General features: G+C 40.2%; 1 protein-coding gene across 5 annotated transcripts in view; it reads right to left on the reverse strand.

Annotated features, from left to right (window-relative positions):
• The window catches only part of Mapk8 (mitogen-activated protein kinase 8), a 79,765-nt gene extending 58,122 nt beyond the window's left edge, over window positions 1–21,643 (reverse strand). For 4 of the 5 annotated variants that reach the window (XM_087906255.1, XM_087906254.1, XM_087906257.1 and 1 more), the window contains exon 1: window positions 21,498–21,643. The gene's annotated coding sequence lies outside the window, so the exon portion shown is untranslated. The remainder of the gene's footprint in view (window positions 1–21,497) is intronic. The other variant, XM_087906256.1, reaches the window with a different exon arrangement.
• Window positions 21,644–23,037: the final 1,394 nt, after the last annotated feature.

The raw sequence follows: 23,037 nt of genomic DNA on the forward strand, positions 1-23,037 counted from the left end.
GCTAGGAAGAGTATATGAACAACTATTTTTGAAGTGTCTTTATGTACTTGCTTTTTTAAAAAATAAGCTAAAATTCAAATGCTTTTAAAAGTGGCAAATTATAGTAGATACAGAAATGTAAGACTAGCTAACCCAAAATATTACAAAGTGAATTATTAAACTTTTTAAAAAGGTGTACTGTCTGGTATTCAATTGTCTCTTCATCTAGTGTAAGATCTAACTGCTAAACTACAAATGACTAACTAACCTGAACTGAGCAGGAAAATACTGTTTTTGAAATGAAGATCTCAGTTACTCTTGCACAAACTGTTCAAAACTCATGTAGCAAATCAGTTCAAATTTTAAAGAAAGAAACTGACAATCATGTAAAATTAAATCTGAAGGTAACTTCCCAAAGAGAGAGTTTTAGGTTAAGGCAGGATAAATACAAGTGAAACACTTTGCCAGCAAACAAGGAACATTCTTACCTAGTTAAAGTGATAGAGAAGCCATCTTGAGAAATTCCCATTGAACAAACATGGAACCCTTGGTACATAAAAATGAATAATACCACCTAAAACAAGTACCACAAGAAAAACAGGGTAGAAATAGATGGAATTGCAATCAGGGAAATACATAAAATCAACAAAAAAAAAAAAGCTGGCTACCTGAAAATATAAGTAAAACAGATATATCTCTAGGCAGGACTAAAAAAGAAAAGAGAAGTTCAGGAGAAAAAAAACAACGAGGGAAGTAGGAGGGTGAAGAAGGAAGCAGCAATAGTTGGGCCTTACAGCATAAGCCTGCAACTGCAGCTACTAAGGAGACTGAGGCAGGAAGATCACTTCAAGGCCTGCAAGAGCTACAGAGTAGGTTTAAAGCCAGCTAATCCACTTAGGGAGATTTGGTATCAACATTTAAAAAGAAAACGTGGGATATAGATTGCTTGCCTGGCATGTGCAAGGTCCTGGGTTGGATTTCCAGCACCAGTGAGGAAAGGTGGAAAAGCAGAGACGAGGGAAGGGAGGGGAACAGTAGACAGAATACTAATACAAAAAGGAGAGAGGGATCATTACTGTTTCAAACGACACTGAAAGTATGATGAAGGGGCATGTGTGACGGCACACATATGTAACCCAACATTCAGGATGCTAAGGCAGGAGAATAATGAGTTTGAGGCCAGAATGGGCTATGAAGTTGAGTTTTAAGACAGCCAACAGCCTGGATTACTAGCAAGACCCTGTCCTCCTTCTTTTTTTTTTTTTAAAGAATGACAAAAGAATACTATGAACTACTGCAAACTCACACAATGGTGGCTTGAAATGAAATGAACCATTTCTGTGAAAGAAACGACCCACCAAAACTCTTACAAACATAACCTAAACAGAGCATATACACAAAAGAAAAAGAACCAGTCACCTGAAGAGAGCTCCATCTATTAAGGAAAGTGAACCAGTACTTACTCACCTTCTTAAATGGAAAGCATAAGGCCCCAGTGATTTCACTAGTGAATTCTGGTAAGCACTTAAGGAGAAGTATTTTTCTCTCTCATTTTATTTATTTTATGCATATGAGTGTTTGCAAGTATGTAGGTACACCATATGCATGCCAGTATCATGGAGGTCAGCGGATGGTGTTAGATCCCCCAGAACCTAAGATAACAGAAGACCGAGCTACCATGTGGGTGCTGGGAACAAAACCCAGGTCCTCTGTAAGTGGTTTATGTTCTAATTAACCACTGACTCATCCCTTCAGTCCTCCAATTCTTTATAATCTAAAAAAGGTAGAAGGCCTACTTCCTAACTCTCTCTAAAGGAAAACACTATCCTAACACCAAAGCCAGACAAAGATATAAGGAAATCTACAGACCAATACCTCGAATAAACACAAATGGAAGAAGAATTCTCAACAAAACAGATGAATTTCAATAAAGCACAAAAAGAATTACTCATTCAGACCAGGTGGGATTTATCCCAAATGTACAAAGCTGGTCCTAAAATCTACTGAGGACTACATATCAACAGGTAGAAAAATCATGTGATTCCAGCAATGGTTGCTAGAAAAAAAAAATTCTAACAACTTCATGATAAAACTATCAGAACCTAGGAGGCAGAATATCTTTAAAATATAACTCCTTGATTCTAAGTGCAGGCTTATGTAAGCCACCTCTTCCAAACACCACGGGATAGAAGGGTAAGGGGTAACTTTATAGTAGGAAAACTCTCACAAGCACACCTCAGCCAAGAAGAGCCAGGTCAACAGGAAGAGCTGCAAACTATATAGTGTGTAGCCTTGACATAATGTGATGAAAATGATACTGTACCTCTGAATTTCCTTCCCAGAACTTTAGAACCATAGTCTAAATAAAATAAAAAATAAAAATAAAAAAAGCAGGTTCTTGTTGCACAAACATGAGAATCTGAGTTCAACCCCAGCACCCACAGAAAAGCCAGGTGTGTGTGGCAGCCCATGCCTGTAATCCAGTGTCAGGGAAGAAGGAAGATTCCTGGGGTTTCCTGGCCGAGTCTCACTAGCTAGGTTCATCGAGAGACTGCCTCAAAAAGTAAGATGAAAGAGTTCCCACAGGAAGACGCCAGACATTGCTCTCTGACCTCTACCACGGACATGCACAAATCCAAAGCACAAACACACACACACACACACACACACACACACACACACACACACCACAAGAAAACTTCAAAACCCAATAAAATGACTTTTACAAAACACGTCAACACTACTTCACAAAACTATCAAACTCACCAAAAAGAAGCATCTGAGAAACTCAGAGCTAAGAAACAAGAATAGTAAATATGTGATACATCTAAAAACCAAGGAAAGCTGAGTATATTATGGACTTTATAAAGTTTATAATCATGCATGACTAGCACTCATAATGTTCCAGAAAATGCACTACACTAATAAAATATGCCAAAAGGAGAACCTGCATGTGAGGTATATGAGCTCCAATTTCCTGTAAAAATAAACTTTTAAAAAAAATCTATATTAATAATTATAAAGTAATAAAAATGAAAATCTTAGGCTAGGAGACAGCTTAGCTGGTAAACTGCTTGCACACAAGCATGAGAACCTGAGTTAGATGCCCAAAACCCACATAAAAAAAGTCAGGTGTGGTGGTGTGCATATATGTAATTGCAGCACTAGGCTGGTGGGGAGTGGCTGGTATCAGTTCAGTGAGGAATACCTAAGGCTGACCTCTGGCCTTCATGGGCAGGGATGTAAACACACACACATGCACACACACACACACACACACACACACACCTCTGTGCTTGGAGGAGAAAGAGAAAGATGTTAATAGGCACTTCTGACAATATAAGCCATTTTTAAGAATAAAGAGTTGGTACATTAAAGAGACATTAGAATTTGGCTTCTTTGTCAAGAAGAACTTTAGAGTTCAATTTTAGCTTATAAGGATTTTAAAGAATATTTTTGGGGTAACAAGGTCTTGCTATGCATCTCAAAGCCCAAATGCTGAAATTTCAAGTGCTCATTGTTGCATGAGACTCAGGAAAGTCTTTGAATGGAATTGAAAGCTGGCTAACAGACTCAAAAAGACTGTTAGAAAAAGAGCACTGCACGGCAAGACCAAATGAAATAACTGATTCAACCAAAGCTAATCAATGAATGCTAAAAATAGCAGACAAATGCTAGTGGCAAACAAGATACAGGGAACCACAATGTCATGAGGACAGTTCTGATCTTTATAATACCTCTGCTGAAAACCTCCTTACTTTAGAGTGATGACCTGAAGCCTTGTCTTACATATGAATATAATGGACAGAGTAGCATCAAAGCTGAAAACCCTAAATACAATGTAATCTGTAAATCCAAACTTCTGTTTTTAGAAGCAGTCTGTAAAGATACCAATTAACCACAAAGAAACAACCAACTGAATCCAAAGTTTGGGAATCATCTACCAGACAACCGGCCTGGTGTGTTCAAGGATCCAGCATCACAGAAGGAAAAACAGAGGTAAGGACAACTGTAGTGGGTTGACAGTATCAGCTCTGGCTGGAGACACCAAGCTATGGTGGAACAGGACTCTGATCATGGCCCACCTCTCCAGAATCAACACTAACTATCACGGGAAAATACCTTTTCAAGAAGGAGCTCCACAACACCTGGATGTAGCAAACTGACCTTCCGAGGAACAAACCAACCAGATCAGGTGGCACGTTCCTATAATCTCAGCATTTGGGAAGCAGAGGCAAGAGAGTCAAGTACCTGGATAGTCAAAGCTTCACAGCGAGACTATTTAAGATTAAAAAAAAAAAATTAAAGTCACTGAGGGGTGGGGAGATGAAATGTTAACTACTGTCCAAGTGGCAGTATAGGTGAGGTGTTCCTGTAAGCTTCCCTCAGCTTGCTTGTAAATATAAGTATTCTAAAATAATTGGGAGTCATTTAAGGGGATCAGTTAAGAAGGCACCCAAAATAAAAGAACCAACCTACCAAACAATGGTAGCAGAGCCTATGGACAAGTGCAACAAAGAAGCACTTTTCTAAGCAACTTAGAAAAGCTCTTAGGAACTTTGAGATAAAGAGGCCATAAGGAAAGACAACCAGTTTAAGAAACAACTTTCATCTTCTAAAGGCTTCTTCATCAAAGACTATTGAGAAAACCATCGAAAATAGAACATTTCAGTAACTCATTTCTCAAAACAAAACAGAGGAGGAACAAGAGAAAAGCTACTTTTCCTCCTCAAATACTGCAGTCAAGGGTGATGGTAAATTCATGACTCTGAAATTCAGAAGTATAGGAACAGACTAAAAACGAACATAAACCAGCTCACGAAGATCTAAAACCATACATGTATTAAGATAGTAGTAATACACAGCTGGAGAGATGGCTCAGAGGTTAAGAGAACTGTTTTAGCTGCTCTTCCAGAGGTCCTGAGTTCAATTCCCAGAAACCACTGGCGCCCTCTTCTGGTGTGCAGACATACATCAGGCAGAATACTGTATACATAATAAATAAATCTAGTAATACACAATAAATCAAATTGTCAAAACTCTTGTATCTAACAGGGTACTACAGAATTATATTCTCTCTGCAATCCTTTACCCTACTAAAAGATATGCTGTGGACATGGAAGTGACAAGGCATAGTTATAAACTCAGCTACTGTGGAGTATTTGTTTAAGATATGTTACATTTGTTTATGCTGTGGAACATTTGTTTAATGATGCAAAGATGTGTTGCATTCTTTTATGTTGCATTTGTTTAAAACTCTGTGAAGCTATGCTTCTTTGCCTGTCTAAAACACCTGATTGGTCTAATAAAGAGCTGAATGGCCAATAGCCAGGCAGGAGAGAGAAATAGGTAGGGCTGCCATGCAGAGATAATAAATAGGAGGAAAAATCCAGGCTCCAGGAAAAGAGGGAGGAGAGAAAAAGGTGGAGTGGAGGATGCCAGGGGCTAGCCAGCCAGCCTTGGAGTAAGAAGGAAAGCATGATATATAAAATACAGAGAGGAAAAAAATCAGAATTAAAGGAAAATGGGATAATTTAAGTCAGAAAATCTGGCTAGAAATAGTCAAGCTAAGGCTGGGAATTCATAAGCAAGAATAAGTCTCAATGTATTTATTTGGGAGCTGGGGTGGTAGTCCCCTAAAGAGTTAAAAACAAAACCCAACAACACTCAGCTCCACTGCTGACTCTCCCATTTATTAAGTCGGAAATCATTCAAGGGTTTCTCTGTAGAAATCTTTAAAGAAACACTCAGTGTGGTTTCTCAGTGCCTCCTTCACAAGGAATAGGATTCTACAGCCTTTAACAGCTTGCCTACCAATTGTGTCGGGTGCTCTTGAATGTGACCGCCTTGTCTCACTGACATGAAAACATTATCCTACATTTATCTCTCATGAACACTGCAAAATTAGCTTTCTATGCCATCTTTCTCTTTTAAAATTTCTTCTTATCTTCTTTTCTAATAAGTGATAATACACAGGAACCAGTACTCCAACTCTGCCCTTGAAGAACTAAAACTGCATACACTATGATGTCCAATACATTTTACTCTGTCATCAGACTAACAAATCACTTTCCTCACAACCATGAACTAGGTAAGTCATATTAACTGTCTCACTGGGAAAAATTAGGAAAACTAATTTTTCTAATTAACACACTAAAAAAAAAAAAACTCCCAGGAAAATCTGGGGAGGGGGGAAACGCACACACTGAAAACAAAAATTGAAGCCATTTGAGCGCCTTCACTGTGAAAAACCAAGATCTAGTAACGTAAGGAAATTTGGCATCTGGACTACTGTCTTCCAGGTTATCTGCCAGTTCCTCAACAGATCAACAAGGCCAGAGAGGATTAAATAATGCAGTCAAGAGGCCCACATAGCACGGGCACAGAGAAAGGAGCTATCCTTGGCCTTTCTTACAATAGGTCAGACTCCAAGAGCAAAGAAAATATAAAACAGAGCAGTCTTTCTAGAAGCAAGGGCCTAATTCTCAAACACCTCAATCTCTAACAAGATTAGGACAACCCATGGCTATATAGTAAGACCCTATCTCCCCTTCATAAAAACAAAATAAAGCAAACCAACCACTGCCAGAGAGTCCTCCAGCACTAGAAGTAATAACACTGTCTTCTATCCACCACAGCTCACACTTCTGTTACCCCAATTCTGAATTCAAACTACCACAGTGCTCTATGAATTTTTATTTTACCCATTTCCTTATCCCTTGCATTCCAAAATTCTTAACTGGTAATAATTATGCACACTAACACAGTACATCTATAATATTTCCCTGCTGTCATCTGTCCTCCACTCACTATAACCTTAAGCAAATGGCTCATGAAATGTGATGTTTCTTTACTCCCATCACCACTTGCAGACTTCACACGTGCAGGCAGACCTTTAAATGTATACATACACATACATGGGGTTAAAGATGGAATTCTGGATTTTGCACTTGCTAGGCAAGCTTCTAACACTAGGATTACGCCCAGCTCCACTCTCTTTAATTCAATTTCTTCCTGAATTCCACAAATTTATCTCTTATTCCCAACTCAATAGACCACATCCAGGATCATCCTGGGAACTATTAATGCCAGTAACTGATACCCTAGTGAAATTTCCTCTGCTCCCTTCCAAATACTAACAAAAATTCTCAGCATCTCTATGCTATAACTTCTGTTATACACATGTTTACTTAACTTCTTCTTGTCCATGTCAGATTCCATGATTCTGGTCCTCCTCTCAGCACACCTTTTAAAAAGTCTTATTTCCTTATTCCTTCTCTTGTACGAAACTGTTGTGATAATCAGTTTTGTGTCAACTTTGCTAGGCTGTTGTACCAAGTTATTTAACTGAACAAAAATCTAACAGCTATTAAGGAGATATTTTATAGATGTTAATATTTGTAGTCAAAAGACATGAAGCACAGGAAATTATTCTTGGTAATGTAGACAGGCTTCCAGCTGGATGAAGAAAGATGAAATTCTGCCTCAAGAGTACACATAAGCCACCACTGTGGTCATGTTGATGTCCGAAGGCCATGCTGTCACTGGGGTCATGCTGATTTGAGTGATCTGCACAGGAGTCATGATGATATCTAGGTCTGTGCTTCTGTCAAGGGCCATGTCTGCATCCGTGGTCCTACCACAGACAGGGTGTGTGTTGATGTCCGTGACCCATGCTACAACTACAAACCATGTGTGTTAAAATTGGAGGGTCGTGCTGAGCGGGCCCTGTCCTTCACTGGCCCTACCTACCTCTTACCATGGGTGCAGCAGAGCTGACCCTGATGGTGAGGGTCCAGGAGAGCAGGCTCTGCTCCTTGCCTGAGGTGGGGCATTTCAAGTGGAGGCCCTGAATGACCAATTTAGCTATATCCATCCAGGCCCACATCCAGTCCTTTGAGTTGGCCCACCCCAATATCTATACCATCTATGACCTGTTGGAGTGCATAAAGGGATTAATCCCGTGGAACCAGAGCCGCAAGATCTCCATGACTTGGGGCAACAGCAGGATCTCCAAGAGAAGATTCGGTGAGGGTCCAGTATTGATGATGTACTAGAAGCCAGAGGCCTTGAACCTGACCAAGAGCACATTACATAATGAATATTTATTTGCAAGTAAAACTGGACAAAAGGGTATACTGCAAGATACATAGCAGCTCTCAATGCCTCTAAGATGAATGAAGAGGTGATGGAAAGGCAGAAAAGCCAAGTGTCTTTTAAATAATACTCTTATTAATTATTTTGTTTTCTTTGGGAGGGCACTGCAAGAGTAAAGGGTGGATAGGGAGGAGCTGGGAATGAGTGGGATTCGAGTATATGATGTGAAATTCCCAGAGAGTCAGTAAAAAATTATTTTAAAAAAGTACACATTAGTCTAAAGCAGAAGTTCTTAACCTGTGGGTATCAACCTCTTTAGGGTTCAACTGACCCTTTCATAGGGGTCACCTAAGACTATCAGAAAACACAGATATTTACAATTCATAACAACAGCAAAATTACAATTATTAAGTAGCAATGAAAATAATTCTATGGTTGGAGGTCACCACAACACAAGAAACTGTAATAAAGGATCACAGCAGTAGGAAGGATGAAAACTACTGAACTAAAAAGTTCTTCTCCTACCTATTTATGCCACAAACTGCAGACCTGCCAAAACTCACACTAGGAAATTCTTGGAAATCATATCTATCTACCCATCTGTCTATACCACCTACTATCTTATTTTAAAGATTTATTTAGCTGAGTGTGGTGGTAAAGGCCTTTAACCACAGTACCGAAGAGGAAGGAACAGACAAGACGGAAAACCTCTGTGAGTTCAAGGCAAGCATGGTCTACAAATTTAGTCCCAGGCAACCAGGGCCACATAGTAAAGATCCAGTCTCAAAAAACTAATTAATATTAATTAGAGATTTATTTATTTCTATGTATATTGGTGTTTACTTGCATGTAGGTACACCACATGCACACTTCATGCCCCAACCTCCTGGAACTGGAGTTTACAGACAGGTGTGAGTCACACTATGTGGGTTCTGGGAATATAACCGGAGTCCTCTGTTAGAACAGCAAATGCTCTTAACCACTGAGCCATCTCTCCTGCTACTGGTTTTGATTCTCATAAAAATTGTGTTAAACCTGGCAAAGCCTCACCCTGAATAAATCTGAACACCTGACTTGTACTTTTTTCTAATCAATTAAATAACGTGGTATTTGGAAGTTGGGGTGGCAGTCACAACCAGGTTAATAGTTTTAAATTCAAGATTTCAAACCTTAAATGAATAATCAATACTACCTGGCAAAGTGTTCCAAACTCCCTACACTCCCATGTTCTTCTGCATGTCTGAATGATCTACTTCACTGAAAAAACAAAAACCACAGAGATCAGGGTCAGAGGCATGTCTTCACCTTCCAACCAAGCTTCCTTCGAAGAGCACAAACTGATGGGATTCCCTCATCTGATGGAATGCAAAGCATCAATCCCCAACAAGTGCCAAACATGCCCATTCTCACTCACTTTTTGCATCCCACAGTTTCATCTTTTAAATGTCTGCATCTACTGTGTCTGAATTTAAAATCAAAACCCAAAAACCAACAAAAACAACTTCACCACATAATCAACTTTAATTTAGTTTTTTTCTTGTTTAAATAAATTATTCATCAACATCATCAACAATTTCTCAGTAATTTCTACAGTATCATCTGTAAATGGGTTAGCATGCTTCAGTCATCATAGGAAGCTTACTATGAAAAGCACTAGAAGAGTACTTGGAACATGGTGAGCCTGTGTCAGTATCAACTGTTTATATCACTAGTATACACCGGGAATCCCATTTTCCCTGAGTCCTCTCCTCCCTCCTCTTCCCCCTCCCTAGCTTACTCAACAATGTGTGGGTCTTCAGTAGTAAACTACTTCAGTTTCTAAGGGCCAGGGCCATGGGTAGGCTGGTCAGCAAACAATGTAATTCTTCTGGAGTATCTTCAATCAAGGATGAGACCAAAAACTTCAGAGTCAAATCAAACTTATTCTGTTTACCTCACCCATGTTTTTCTGACATGTTTATTTTTGTCAAGTTCACTTTTCTAAGTATAACAACTTTCCATAAACACTTCACTCCTTTTCCTTCTCACATTATGTAGATCTTAATTTCTAAACTGACTGCATACTTCTGATGGCAGACTAAGCTACATTAAATTATTTCTAGGTGCTATGCAATCTATATTGTGACCACACAGGAAACAACAAAGCTCATGACTAAGCCTGTATTCACCATCAAAGGCTGCTACTATCCCCATTTAACATATGGTAAAAACAAAACAAAACAAAAAAAACAGAAGATATTTTTAAACAAAAAATTAGAAAAAGAAACTAGGGCTAGAAAGATGGCACAGAGGTTACAATCACTTGTTGCTCTTTCAGAGAACTTATTTGGTTCTCAGCATCTATTTGGTGGCTCACAACTGTGGATAACTCCAGTTCCAGGGGACACAATGCCCTCTTTTGTCAATGCAGGTATGTGGTGCACAGACTTACATGCAGGAAAAAACACTCACACACATAAGTAAATAAATAAATCTGAAAAAAAATAATATTAAAACACCCAAAAAAGAAGTAGCAAACATTTTCTATGGCATTATTCTGTTGGCAATTCTCTCATAAATACAAAAACCAAATCTTCATGACAAACTGAATGTATGTAATTGAAGTCAATCATATCTGGGGGTGGGTGGTGACAATGTTAACCAGTGTGAAAACTCTCAGTATCAGACCTGTAGGTTTCGGAAACATATACATATACAGGCAAACATACAATGTGTATGCAAATGTTTTCCCAATAAAATAAAAAATAAGATGACTCCCAACAGAAATGGCAACAGGATTGACAGAGAAGGGGTAGAGAAGACACCTGGCACGTTAATTATAAAGCTCACACAAGTTAGAGAAACGGCTCAGTGGTAAAAGTGTGTTCTAATCTTGCAGGGAATCCCACATTCGGTAGCTCACCCGTCTGTAATGCCAGCTCTAAGGGTTCTCCCACATTCTTTTGACCTTATGTGCATGTGCGTACACACACACACACACACACACACACATACCCTCCACCATGCACAAACCCGATTCCCCTACATATATATACACATAATTTAGAATAAAGATAAAACCTTTTTTAAAGTTCACATACACAAACAGGCCAGAAGCCAGGAAAAGCAAAATATCTAAGAAAATTAACAAAAGGGCAATAGCCCCAACAGAAAGCACACTATAAAGTACAGCAATTAAAACAGAATGACTGGGTTTCCAAATGCACAGAGAAGTCAGGTAATAGCCCAAGCACATGTAGAAATTCAGTAAATAATAAAAGTGGCAGTTTAAATCAGTAGGACAAAAAAGTTATTTATTAAATAATGCTGAAGCACCAGAATGATTATCTGGTTAAAAAAATTTGATTGGACACATTTAAATCATACCCTGGAAAGGCAGACAGCAAATTTGGAAAATCTATTTCTAATAACCAGTCTGGAGCTATTTCCCTAGAGGAAAAAAAAATCTGCAAATCTAAGAAAATGAGCAACAAATCGAGGATAGGGTCAGTTCACAAGATAGTAAATACAAACAATACTTCCATGCTTCTTAATCTCATGCCTAAGGGCAATGAAGAAGTAGTTACCTTTACCCAGTGCTGGTCTAGTAGAAACTGGACAACTTTAGTGACAAACATCAAAACTACAAATGAACAATACTCTGAGCCACCAGTTTCACCTCTACAAGTATATCCTATACATTTCTACATAATGTGATGTGTACACAACATAATCAATCTATTTAGTCAAAAACAGCCTAATTGCACATCAAAAAAAGAGCAAGTTAATTAAATAGTACTCCTTCTGTTTTTAAAGATAGGGTCTCAATATGTAGTCCTAGAATTCACTATGTAGACCAGGCTGACTTTGAACTCACAGAGATTGTACAAGATGCTCCTGGAGCATTTGGATCAAATTATGTTCCAACACACTTGGGCAAATTGCACACCTTCATGATGAAATTAAGCACTTGATGTTTGTGTTCACCCCCCAAATACATGTATTAAAGTCACAGCCTCCAAAGTGACAGTGTTTGGAGATGATCATTTGGGAAGTAATAATGTTAGATGATCTCATAAGGCTAAATTAATGTCCTTAGAAAAGGAAGAGAAACAAAGTGCTCTGTAGCCATATGAAAATGCAGGGAGAAGGAAGAGAAAACTCACCAAGAGAACCAACTGATTAGTGTGAGAAATGTATTCTGTTGCTTGACCTACCCTGTGTATGGTATTTTATAACAGGAGGCCAAATAGCCTAGACCAATGGAGTACCACAAAGCTACTTTAAAAAATGTTATTTACACAGTGATATACTCTATGAGCTCTATTAAAGGAGAAAAAAACAAGAACAGCAAATCTGCACCACTTAGATACAAAGGGAACAGGGATAGTGGTACAAAGGGAACAGGGATAGTGGATACTCAGTATGATCCCTTCCTGGAAAGAGCAAAATCCAGGGAAATAAGAGCAAAAGATATCTTAAAGTACCATGGCAAAATGACAAGAACTGGCAAGAGACTTTGTAATCTTTACTTGTGCCAATTATTATAGTATCTATGCTTACCAGTGTTTTTGATTACATGCAGGTTATGTTCAACCTGTGACCCATGAGCTTGCATGCATGTAGCTGAGGCTAGCTGTGAATGTGGCTTGACACCAAATACTAAGCTTTCTTAAAACATTGAGTTGCTGCTGCTGTTTCATTTTGAAGGATAATTCCAATGACCAGTTCTCAAATGTGAGCCCTGTAAGTGACAAGGTGCTGGGTACTGTCACTGTCAAAAGGTTACCAATCATTACCAACACCTATCAGGATCTGCACAAAGTGGTAGACACACTATCATTTTTCTATAATTCACCTTACAGAAGAGGTCTTAATTCTGAAACAGAGATTTAGGGTTTTGGACAAGAGAGATCTACATTTACTTATACATAAATCACCTTTGAAAGGATTCACAGGAATAGTTTCCAAGTGGAGAAACAGGGTAGCTGGCAAAGTGAGAAGCTTAACTGTGTATCACATTTTAAGTCTTTGAAATGCTGATTAAAGTTGGTGTGCTACTCTGTCAAAATATAAATGAAATGTAAACAAATTCTCAGTGTAACAAAGCCAGACTGTTTTGGGTTTTGTTGTGGTTGGAAAGAGCCTTTCTCTAGTATTTGCAGTAGTAGCTTTTCCCTCCTCTATCTCACCTTCAGTTGACTCAAATAACTTCTGTGTATAAGGGACCCACCCTCTCAAGAGTCAGGGAATAGGAAGTTCCTACCTCACTAAGAGCCTTCAGGAAATGCTAAGTCCTTAATGGTTTTCCAAGCAAGGCAAGTGTGTAGGGCCGGCCTTAGCAATATGGTGGCTGGCAAGCTGGGTCCTCTGAGCAAGAGAAAGCTTCTCAATCCTGGAGTGTTGTGGGATTTTGATTGCTTTAGCCAATGGCTTTTGAGTATTACGAATCCTAGGGCATGGTCTTGTCTACGGATGTGACAATTTATTTACTTTTTTAAAAAGACTTATTTATTATGTATACAACATTCTGCCTCCATGTATGCTTACACGCCAGAAGATGGAACCAGATCTCATTAGAGATGGCTGTGAGCCTCCATGTGGTAGCTGGAAACTGAACTCAGGACCTTTGGAAGAGGAGCCAGTGCTCTTAACCTCTGAACCATTTCTCCAGGCCCAAGAATACAATAATATATAGGCTTAGGGAGAGGGTCTCACCCTTCTCTTGTTCCCATGCTCTCTTGGGCGGTTGAAGCAGAGCAGGTGGCTTACTCTTCACCCCTGAACAGAAGACTGGACGAAGGCAGCTGATCAGCGGCAGCATTCTGTATCAATGAGTATCTCTATCCCATTTTATACCCAAATAAATTCTTGAGAACCCTTAACAGACTCTCGTGGTTTCTTGAAACAAGTGGCACCCATGTGATCTGAACCTGATGGCCCAAGACGCTGCCACCCAGCGTCAGACTGTGTGTCACCCAGTCAACGCATAGTCAGTCCACCAGCTACTTGAAGGTGACTGAGATGACCTGCCTTCTTACAACATTCTAGCCAAAACATCAGATATAAAAACTTCAGATAAGTTTTACCCATTATTAGAGACTGGCTACAAATGTTACAGCTATCCTTGTGAGACTTAACCATTGCTTTAGATTTTTACAGGATCCCATAAAGATACCGCCACACCCTACACATCAGGAAACAGTTCTAAGAATACAATGCTCTTTCCCCTCCCCCAATAGGTGGGATGAATGGGTTTTTGTTTTTTTTCTCAGGGTTATGAATAACAGTCATCTGCTGGTTAAGTTGTTATAGGGTTGGGGGCAGAACAATAAAGATTAGACCCAAGAACCTCATTTAAAATAGAAAAAGGAGGGATAGATACGATAGGACAATAAGGTAGATTACTGTATCTACTTGTAAACTATATTAACAACTACTAGTACTATTAGTGGTTGGGTTCTTGTATATTGATACAAAAGTAAAATTATTTTTGTAGCTGGGCGGTGGTGTCACACGCCTTTAATCCCAGGCAGAGGCAGGCAGATCTCTGTGAGTTCTAGACCAGTCTGGTCTACAAGAGCTAGTTCCAGACAGGCTCCAAAGCTACAGAGAAACCCTGTCTCGAAAAAAAAAATGCATTCCTGTCTAATTTGTATGTTGATACAAATTTAAGTTATATTTGTCATATTGTGTATGTTCCTATTTCTGCTTGAAATATTTTTGTATATTGTTACAAATGTGAATTTATTTTTGTCATACTGTATGTATGTTTCTACTTCTGCTTAAGATATTCTGTATACTGATACAAATTAAGGGTATTTTTGTCATATTGCACTATACATTTCTACTTCTGATTAAGCTATTTTTGTATATTGTCACAATTCCAAGTCACTGTCTTCATGCTGTACATCTGTTTAAAGATTGTTTATTTTTATAATGTGAAGTTTTAGTCTTTAAGCTATATAGGTTATTAAGAACTACAGGTTTATAGTCACTCATATTTGCCATACTTATAATTAAGTTAGTTGGGCTTTCTAGATGCACAAAGAATAAATCCATATAGCTAGGTGATCTTCAAACACCTACAGAATATGACATCTAAATGTTTTAATAACTGAGAATTCTGTTGACATGAGACACAACTACCCCTGGAAGCACTGATCTACTCCCGAGAGAATTATAGGCACCAAAGACACCCCTATGGAGTTTGTTTTCTTCTCGGCAAAACGGCCTATTGGGCAAAGAACTGCCCTTGCCTTGACGACTGACAGTAAGCATGTTGTCCAATCTGAAACAGACAAGATACAAGGTTCTGAAAATGGTCTGTCTCTAGGCCTATAGCCAAAGTTGGTTGCCCCAACATTGCAGAGAGACTTTGGGTGACTGTTCAGGCAGCCAGCTGTTCTTGCTTCTTTGCAAAGTTGTTTACTTGCACTTCCTACTTACTTAAGTAATATTATTTTCCTTTTCAGGTCTCTGATAGGGTTAAAAACTAGATAGTCACAGTTACAATCCTCTCATATTTTATAGGGCATATTAAGCACAAGACTTGGACTCTTCAGGACAGTTATTGGAATAATCTGTTATTTATCAATTACCTATGGCCTAGATATTTAAAATGTTGTTTCTTACTTGATGTTGTTCTTGTTGGTTGTAATTTCATCTTTACTTATATTTCCTTTTCTTTGTTCTAGACAACACTTGATAGTTGTTCTTATCGCATACAGTTTTATGTTAGGATTAGAACCTTCTTATTTAAAAAATGAGGGGGGGGAGTTGTGGGATTTTTATCTCTTTAGCCAATGGTTTTTGGGAATTATGAATCCTAGTGCATGGTCTTGTGTGTGGATATGACAATTTACAAAGCTTAGGGAGAGGGTCGCGCCCTTCTCTTGCTCCCACGCTCTCTTGGGTGGTCGAACAGAGCAGGTGACCTGCTCTTTAACCCTGAACAGAACGAATGGATGAAGGTAGTTCTAAACCATTCTGTATCAGTGAGTGAGTACCCCTATTTTATACCTACATAAATTCTTGAGAACCCTTAAGAAGACTCTTGTGGCTTCTCTTAACACTGAAGAAAGGCTTATTTTTTAAAAGTGGTCCAAGCACAGATCAAGCCTTGCTCTAAGACCCTCAATACAAGTTGGAGGACTCCAGGAAGAGCAGCATGTTCTCTCCCATAAACTTATTTCAATACTCTTTTGAAACAAATTCAGCGAGGTTTACCTTTTTTGATTCTCCTATACACTTTCAACTCTAACCAAACATTAGGAAAGATACTTTGCTTTCTGTACTTTATTATGTGAGCATATTTTTTAAGGGTGGGCTATGTAATGTTAAGGTTGGGATGTTTCCAAATATCTCAATTCCTAATGAAATGGCTAACAATATTGCTTCAGTGTGTTAGGACATGCATGCTTGTCCTTATCCCCTATGAAGTGATATTCAGACCATTCAGAAGGGAGACCGACTTTAATGCAGTACATGTCAGGCTCTCAAATCATTTACTACCTAAAGTGGAATAGAATGGGTTCAATAAATCTGGGTTGTGTAACATCAGTGTCTTTATAGTTGCTACCCTTAAAAAGGAACAAGAAATCTGATAAACCATTTACTGTGTTCCCAGACACTATACAGAAAACTAGAAAGTTCAATGAACTACTGTGGGTACCAGGCCTCTGATAAATTCAAATTTCTCAAGACAAAGGTCTCCACAAGATTAGACATAAAGATGAGACAGCATTTCAATTCTTCAAATGTGTTACATGATTAGAATTATTCTCAGTTCCTAGATTCCTACTTCATAGGTATTTGCCAAAATAAATCTGAGAAAGCATAGGGAATACTCTGTTGTGGGAAATGGCTTTAAAAAAAAAAAGAGGCAACATGGCATTGTACTAGAGATTATTATTTGTTTTTGGAATGCTTACAAATTTTAAGACAGGATTACTGGTCCAAATGTTAACACACAAAAAAAATCCCAGTAAATTCAGATTAGTTGAGATTTTCAACTTTAACAAATCCACTAGAGATGTAGACAGAAACAACGGGCATATTTGGAGAATCTGAATACACATTCTGCAACAAAATTATTTTACATTTACTTCATATTTTGCACTCATTCAAAGTTTAAAAAGAAAAGTCAAAACTCCAAAATTTTCTGAGTGTTTTACCTACCACCCAAGAACCAAAGTAGTCTCATGTACCATCTAATTTAAGCCTCGGGACCCTGTAAGATGTGTGATATTCCTTTCATCTAGTGGCTAACAAAGCAGGCTCAGATATGCTCTATAACGTGAACTAGCTATGCCACAGAATTAGTTACATTTGGAATATGGATTGGAACTCAGAGATGGCCCTAGAGTTATGCTGGTCACTACCTAAGTTTTGATTCCTAAACTTTTTAAAGAATTGGCAAATTTTAGTCAAATTTGAAAATCTCTAAATCATAACAGGAGACACAGGTATCTGTTCTATTTGTTATAAAACTCACAACATATAGAAAAGAAAGGCACAAATTTTCTCAAAGCTCTCACACACACAAATTCTAAAACTAAATTTCAGTGAAATTTGGCTGTTCAGAGACTTGCAGCAGGCTTTGGTAGTGGGGAGGCTTTTCACACATCCTTTAATGGAGCATAAATTCACTGTACAACCATGTCATAAGTCCTATCTTTGAACCATAAGCTTCTTGGGGTTAAGGAACTCTCCATTTTCACATCTTCCATGTTTTTGAGAGTATTTTATCAAAAAGCATGGTACTATGAAACAAATAGAATTTTCATTCAAAAAAAATCTAGTTTATGGCAAAAACTGTTCTATAAATCCGATACTGGAGACAAATTAACAAGTTTCTCTGATTCTTATTTTTCAAGCCAGGAGTCTTCCTCACTCAAGAAGGACTCCGATGAAGAACCTGCAGCAGGCGCTATACTGCTGAGGACAAAGTCCCACGGAAAAATGGGTTTGATTCCGGACTGCTTTATTCTCACCTACTGCTCTGAAGGACAGGATGACTCATTTCAAAACTCCTGTTACCTTTTAGCAAATTCCAATCCTGACTTTTCCTAAAAGGAGAGCTGTACTGGGGTAAGAATGCACAGACAGCTCCTGGTGTTAGGTAGTGACTGTGCCTGCGGTAAGTATCACAGTTCAAACAGGCAAGCGATTCATGTGTAAAGCTCCAGGGCTGTGACTTCCTTGCCCTACATGAATCAGGAAGGCTACTATCCATACCACTGACTTCATCAGTCTTCTAGAGAACTGGCACCTTAATGTCAGACATTATACTTCTACACCTGCAGCAAAGCATCTCAAGTATGGAGATGACTCAAACTTGTCAACTGACAGGCAAAACAAAGCAGCAAGAAGCTGGTGCCTATTCAGCAACCCCTCAATTACCACTAAGATGGTTTATGGCTAATTATTAACAACAAATTACCGTTTCACTGGCTATCTAGTATCTTCCATAATATCATTCATGGAACAAATAATTAATTGTACAAAAATAATGGTATTAATTTTGGTACGATTTATTCTTTAACTTGGGTAGCCAGGCTGGCCTCAAAGTCCTCTTGCCTTGGCCTCCCAAATCCTGGGATCACAGGCATGTACTACCACACATGCTTAATTTTCTCTTACACTAATTTCCTTCCCAAGTAATTTCTCTCGGCATTCAAAGGAGCATGAAGTATACAATGTCCTAATACGCCATGACAGTTACAGGGTACCATTTTCAAACTCATAAAGGGAACATATTTATTAACAGAACCCATACTCTTCCTTTCAAACACCAGACTGCTTTGGGGGAGGGGGGCACAATGGAATGATGCTCCAAAGTGGAATGAAATAGTAGTGATAAGTGCATAATTAAGCAAATAGATTAAAAACTACTAAAAATTACTATGTAAGGGCCACTCTTTTATGTTAATTAAATCTCAAGAAAGCTGTTTAAGTAACAGAACTTAGAAAACAACCTAACTGAATCTATGCAGAGTCTGTCTGTGAGCCACTCAAATGATTTCTTTATTCAGGTGCCCCCCTGGAACCTCATATACTTAACTAAGTAAAGAAATAAAAGTTTGGTGCCTTGAGACCTGTATCTCATAGTAATAAAATCATTTTCCTATTTTAGTATTCCTATCTTATAGTAAACAGGTTCACTGAACTACTTTCATATCGGAAAGAAGTATTTTTTAAATAGTGGAAATGTGCCAAAACTTGGATAAATTCATAGTATTTTGAGTTTTTTTAATATTTATTTATTTGTTATGTATACAATATTCTGTCTGTATGTCTGCCGCAGGCCAGAAGAGTGCATCGGATCTCATTTCAGATGGTTGTGAGCCACCATGTGGTTGCTGGGAATTGAACTCAGGACCGTTGGAGGAGCAGGCAATTCTCTTAACCACTGAGCCATCTCTCCAGCCCGTATTTTGAGTTTTAAACCCATACGCTCTGTAAGTCCAAGTTAAAACCTTTCTAAGTAAGCAACTCTAAAACATTTACCAATTCTAAATAGAAATAAACTATTTGTAAAATACATATGGGTGTTGTACTTTCCTACCTTAAAAGAAATCATAAAAAATTTGCGAATTATTTCAAATTCACAAGTTATTTGTATTAGTTACAAAAGGGTAAATATGGCTCAGTGGGTAAAAATACATTCCTTGAAAGCCTGGGAACTGGGGTTCAATGTCTAGAACCCACACAAAGGTGTAAGAAGAAAATCAACCTCACAAAATTGTTCTCTGCCTTCCACATACACACAGGATCATGTGTACCCCCGCCAATCATGCCCCTTAACAGTAATTTTTTTAAGGGAGATAAAAGAAGTCGTGTTAGATTCCTAATGAAACACCACTGTTACATCTGGGTGTATTCACACATATGGTTGGAGAAAGCCCTTATCTAAAATACTGGAAGTGGACAACATGCCAACTTTGATGACAAAGTACCAAGTAAATGCCCCTTATCTACAAGGGACTGAAAGTATTTCACAGTCTGGAGCAGCTCTGACTTTGGGTGCTAGGGGTGCTCAACTTTTACACATGCACATACAGACACATGCCCCACAATTTTCTACTTTATTAACTATATACCAAAAAAAAAAATCGGGGTGGTTTTAAAACAGCGAATGGCCTAGAAGTGAAGCATAAACAGTAACTCCAAACCCTCTGTTGTCTTGACAGCTAGTGCCTTTTACTAATTTATGATCCAGCCAACTGAGTGACACTTCGGAAACTTCAGGGAGAATTTAAAGCTTAACTTTCAAATTTCTCTATAAAAGTCTTTTAACCAACCTAATGTGTATGACTTCCACGCTAGGTGCTGGAGAAATGATGCAAGACAGGCCTCTAAGTAGCATTCTGATTGCTTGCTTCGGCAGGCACAGCCGTAAACACGCTCATGCAGAGTATCTGACCTCCCAGGTCCAACAGCCTCAACAGAATTGAGGTCACCATTACCAACAAAAAAATTGGGGTGGTGGTGGTAAAATTTAAGACTACAGATGGTATATTTAAGCAAACCTAGCTCTTCTTCCTAACATAACATCACCTTCAGAAGTTCCAGTAAAACGAGCCAAATACCTTACTTAACATATATTCCTTACATAACCGTCTCATTGAAAGGCACATTTAGTCTATTCCAATGTACCCTATTCTTAAGGGTCTTTCTCTTGGCCTTCACATCCTCTCCATCTGGATGCAGTACTACGAGTTGCCAAATGAATGAATGAAATAAACAGATGTTCTAACTGACCAAAAGGTACTTGGCGGATGCTGATCTCAAAACACAATAGGCTGACAGACCAGAATTCTACTGAAAAGACCACTTAATTTCAGAAGTAAAAATGGCAACTACTGGACACCGTGCAGTCAACATGTTATTAAATTCCCGGCGGTATGGGGAAGTTTCGGGAATGAAAACGTAAGGGGTTACTTATGGTACTTTAAAATGGACTTGGCTCTACCGTGTCTGGACTGGGAGCCCAGGCGCAAGACAAAGAGACAGCGGTGGGGGAAAGTCAAAAGGTCAGCGCCAGGCGCCCCTCTGAAGGCGCGGCCCGCAGGCCGGCGCGCTCGAGGCCACCCGGCCCTCCGCGGCGTCGCGGCACTCACGTCCGCACAAAGAAACCGCCCACAGTCAAAACACGCTCCCCGTGGGTGCGGGAGACGTCTGTGCGGGCGCGTCGGCCCGATCTCCGCGGGAGCACCTCCGAACTTGCCGCTCGCCGGCCCCATTCTCCCCCGCGCGACGTGGAAGCGGGCCGGAGTGGAGGAGCCAGGTCGCGCGGAGCGGACCACGCCCCCCGCTGCCCCCGCCGCCCGCGCTATTGTTCCCGCGCCGCCCCCGCCCCGCGCGCGTTCCCGGGAGGGGGTCACGTCCGGGGGAAAGGCGGCGGCCGCTCGCGCCCCGGCGCCCACCCGCGCACTCACCCGGCAGTGCAGCCAACGGCGATCGGGAAGCCCGTAGCGGTGAGCGGCGCCGTCCCGCGGTGGCCGCGGCCGCTACTTAACCCAGCTCGCGGCTCCTTGTTCCGGCCGCGACGTCCGGCCTCGGCCGCTCCGCTGACTAACAGAGACGCGGGTCGTCAACGCGCACGCCCGCCCACGTCATCGCGCAGGGCCCCGCCTCCGCGCCTGCGAGCGGCCTGGGGGCGGGGCGGCCCCGGGGGCCCGGATTACGAAGGCGTGGCCCAGCGGCCGAGGGCGTGGCTACACTAGGGGGCGGGCGGCACTCGCGGAGGTCGCCTGAGGGCGGGGCCGCGGGGGGCAGGAGGGGGGGGAAAATGGCCGCGTGTGAGGGGCGTGGCCGGGAGCAGCAGGGGGCGGGTCTGCGACGGCACGTGGCGGCGCGTGGTGGCGAAACACGGTCACAGCCCAAGCTTGCTGGGCTGCTTGCGGGTGGTGGGCTGTTAGTGTTTGAAGGTCAGGCATGAGTGCCAGCACTCACCTGAGCCACGTAGAATCCTACTTTGACAGACACTCTTTTAAGGTCTACCACCAACCAAGTAAATGTTCTCCGGCTACCTGGAAAAAGTTCCTTCCTCTTCTCCCTAAAACCCTCCTGCTCCAGGTTTTTTTGCATTACCTAATGTATCTCCAAGGCCTCCCAGCCTCTGCGAATATTAGCGATGGACTGATTTAGTGAGCAGCCTAACCGTGTGACAATGGATGGGAAGGCATTCAAATTACTATCATTCATGCAGAAGAATATATTTAGCCCTTAAGACCATGTGCTCAAAGGCATTCTTATCAAGTCGGGAAAAGAACATCATTAAGAGAAAGAAACAAGAAACACGTACATGACCAGGCAGTGGTAGCTCATGCCTTTAATCCCAGCACTCGGGAGGCAGAGACAGGTGGATCTCTGTGAGTTCGAGGCCAGCCTGGTCTACAGAACTAGTTCCAGGAGAACAGGCTCTAAAGCTACAAAGAAACCCTGTCTCAAAAAACAAACAAACAAACAAAAAAACAAAAGAAAGAAAGAAACACATACACATAGAATGATTCTATGTATTTATAAAATACATTATGTACGGTATATACAAAGAAAAACATGGAAAAGAATATGCCAGCTGTTTTAACAGTGGGTACAGTCTCTCTTCCACCTGTGTGGTATCCCATGATTTCCGAAATATATAAATATTTATTGAATAAAGTCAGAGAGATTATGTTCCCGTTACACACTGAGATGCTGTTTCCAGTGATGCAGACATGAAGCAAATGTGAGCATTCATTCGTTCGTTCGTTCGTTCTCTCCATATTTCATCTGTCTCAGCAATTCTTTTTTATTATTTATTTATTTATTTTTATTTTATGTACACTGGTGTTTTGTCTACATGTATGTCTGTGTGAGGGTGTCAGAACCCCTGGAGTTACAGACATAGTGAGCTGCCATATGGGTGCTGGAAATTGAACCTGGATCCTCTGGAAGAGCAGTCAGTGCTCTTAACTGCTGAGCCCTCTCTCCAGT

This window comes from Myodes glareolus, chromosome 5 (assembly GCF_982192425.1).
Source record: "Myodes glareolus chromosome 5, mMyoGla1.1, whole genome shotgun sequence".
Lineage (NCBI taxonomy): Eukaryota > Metazoa > Chordata > Mammalia > Rodentia > Cricetidae > Myodes > Myodes glareolus.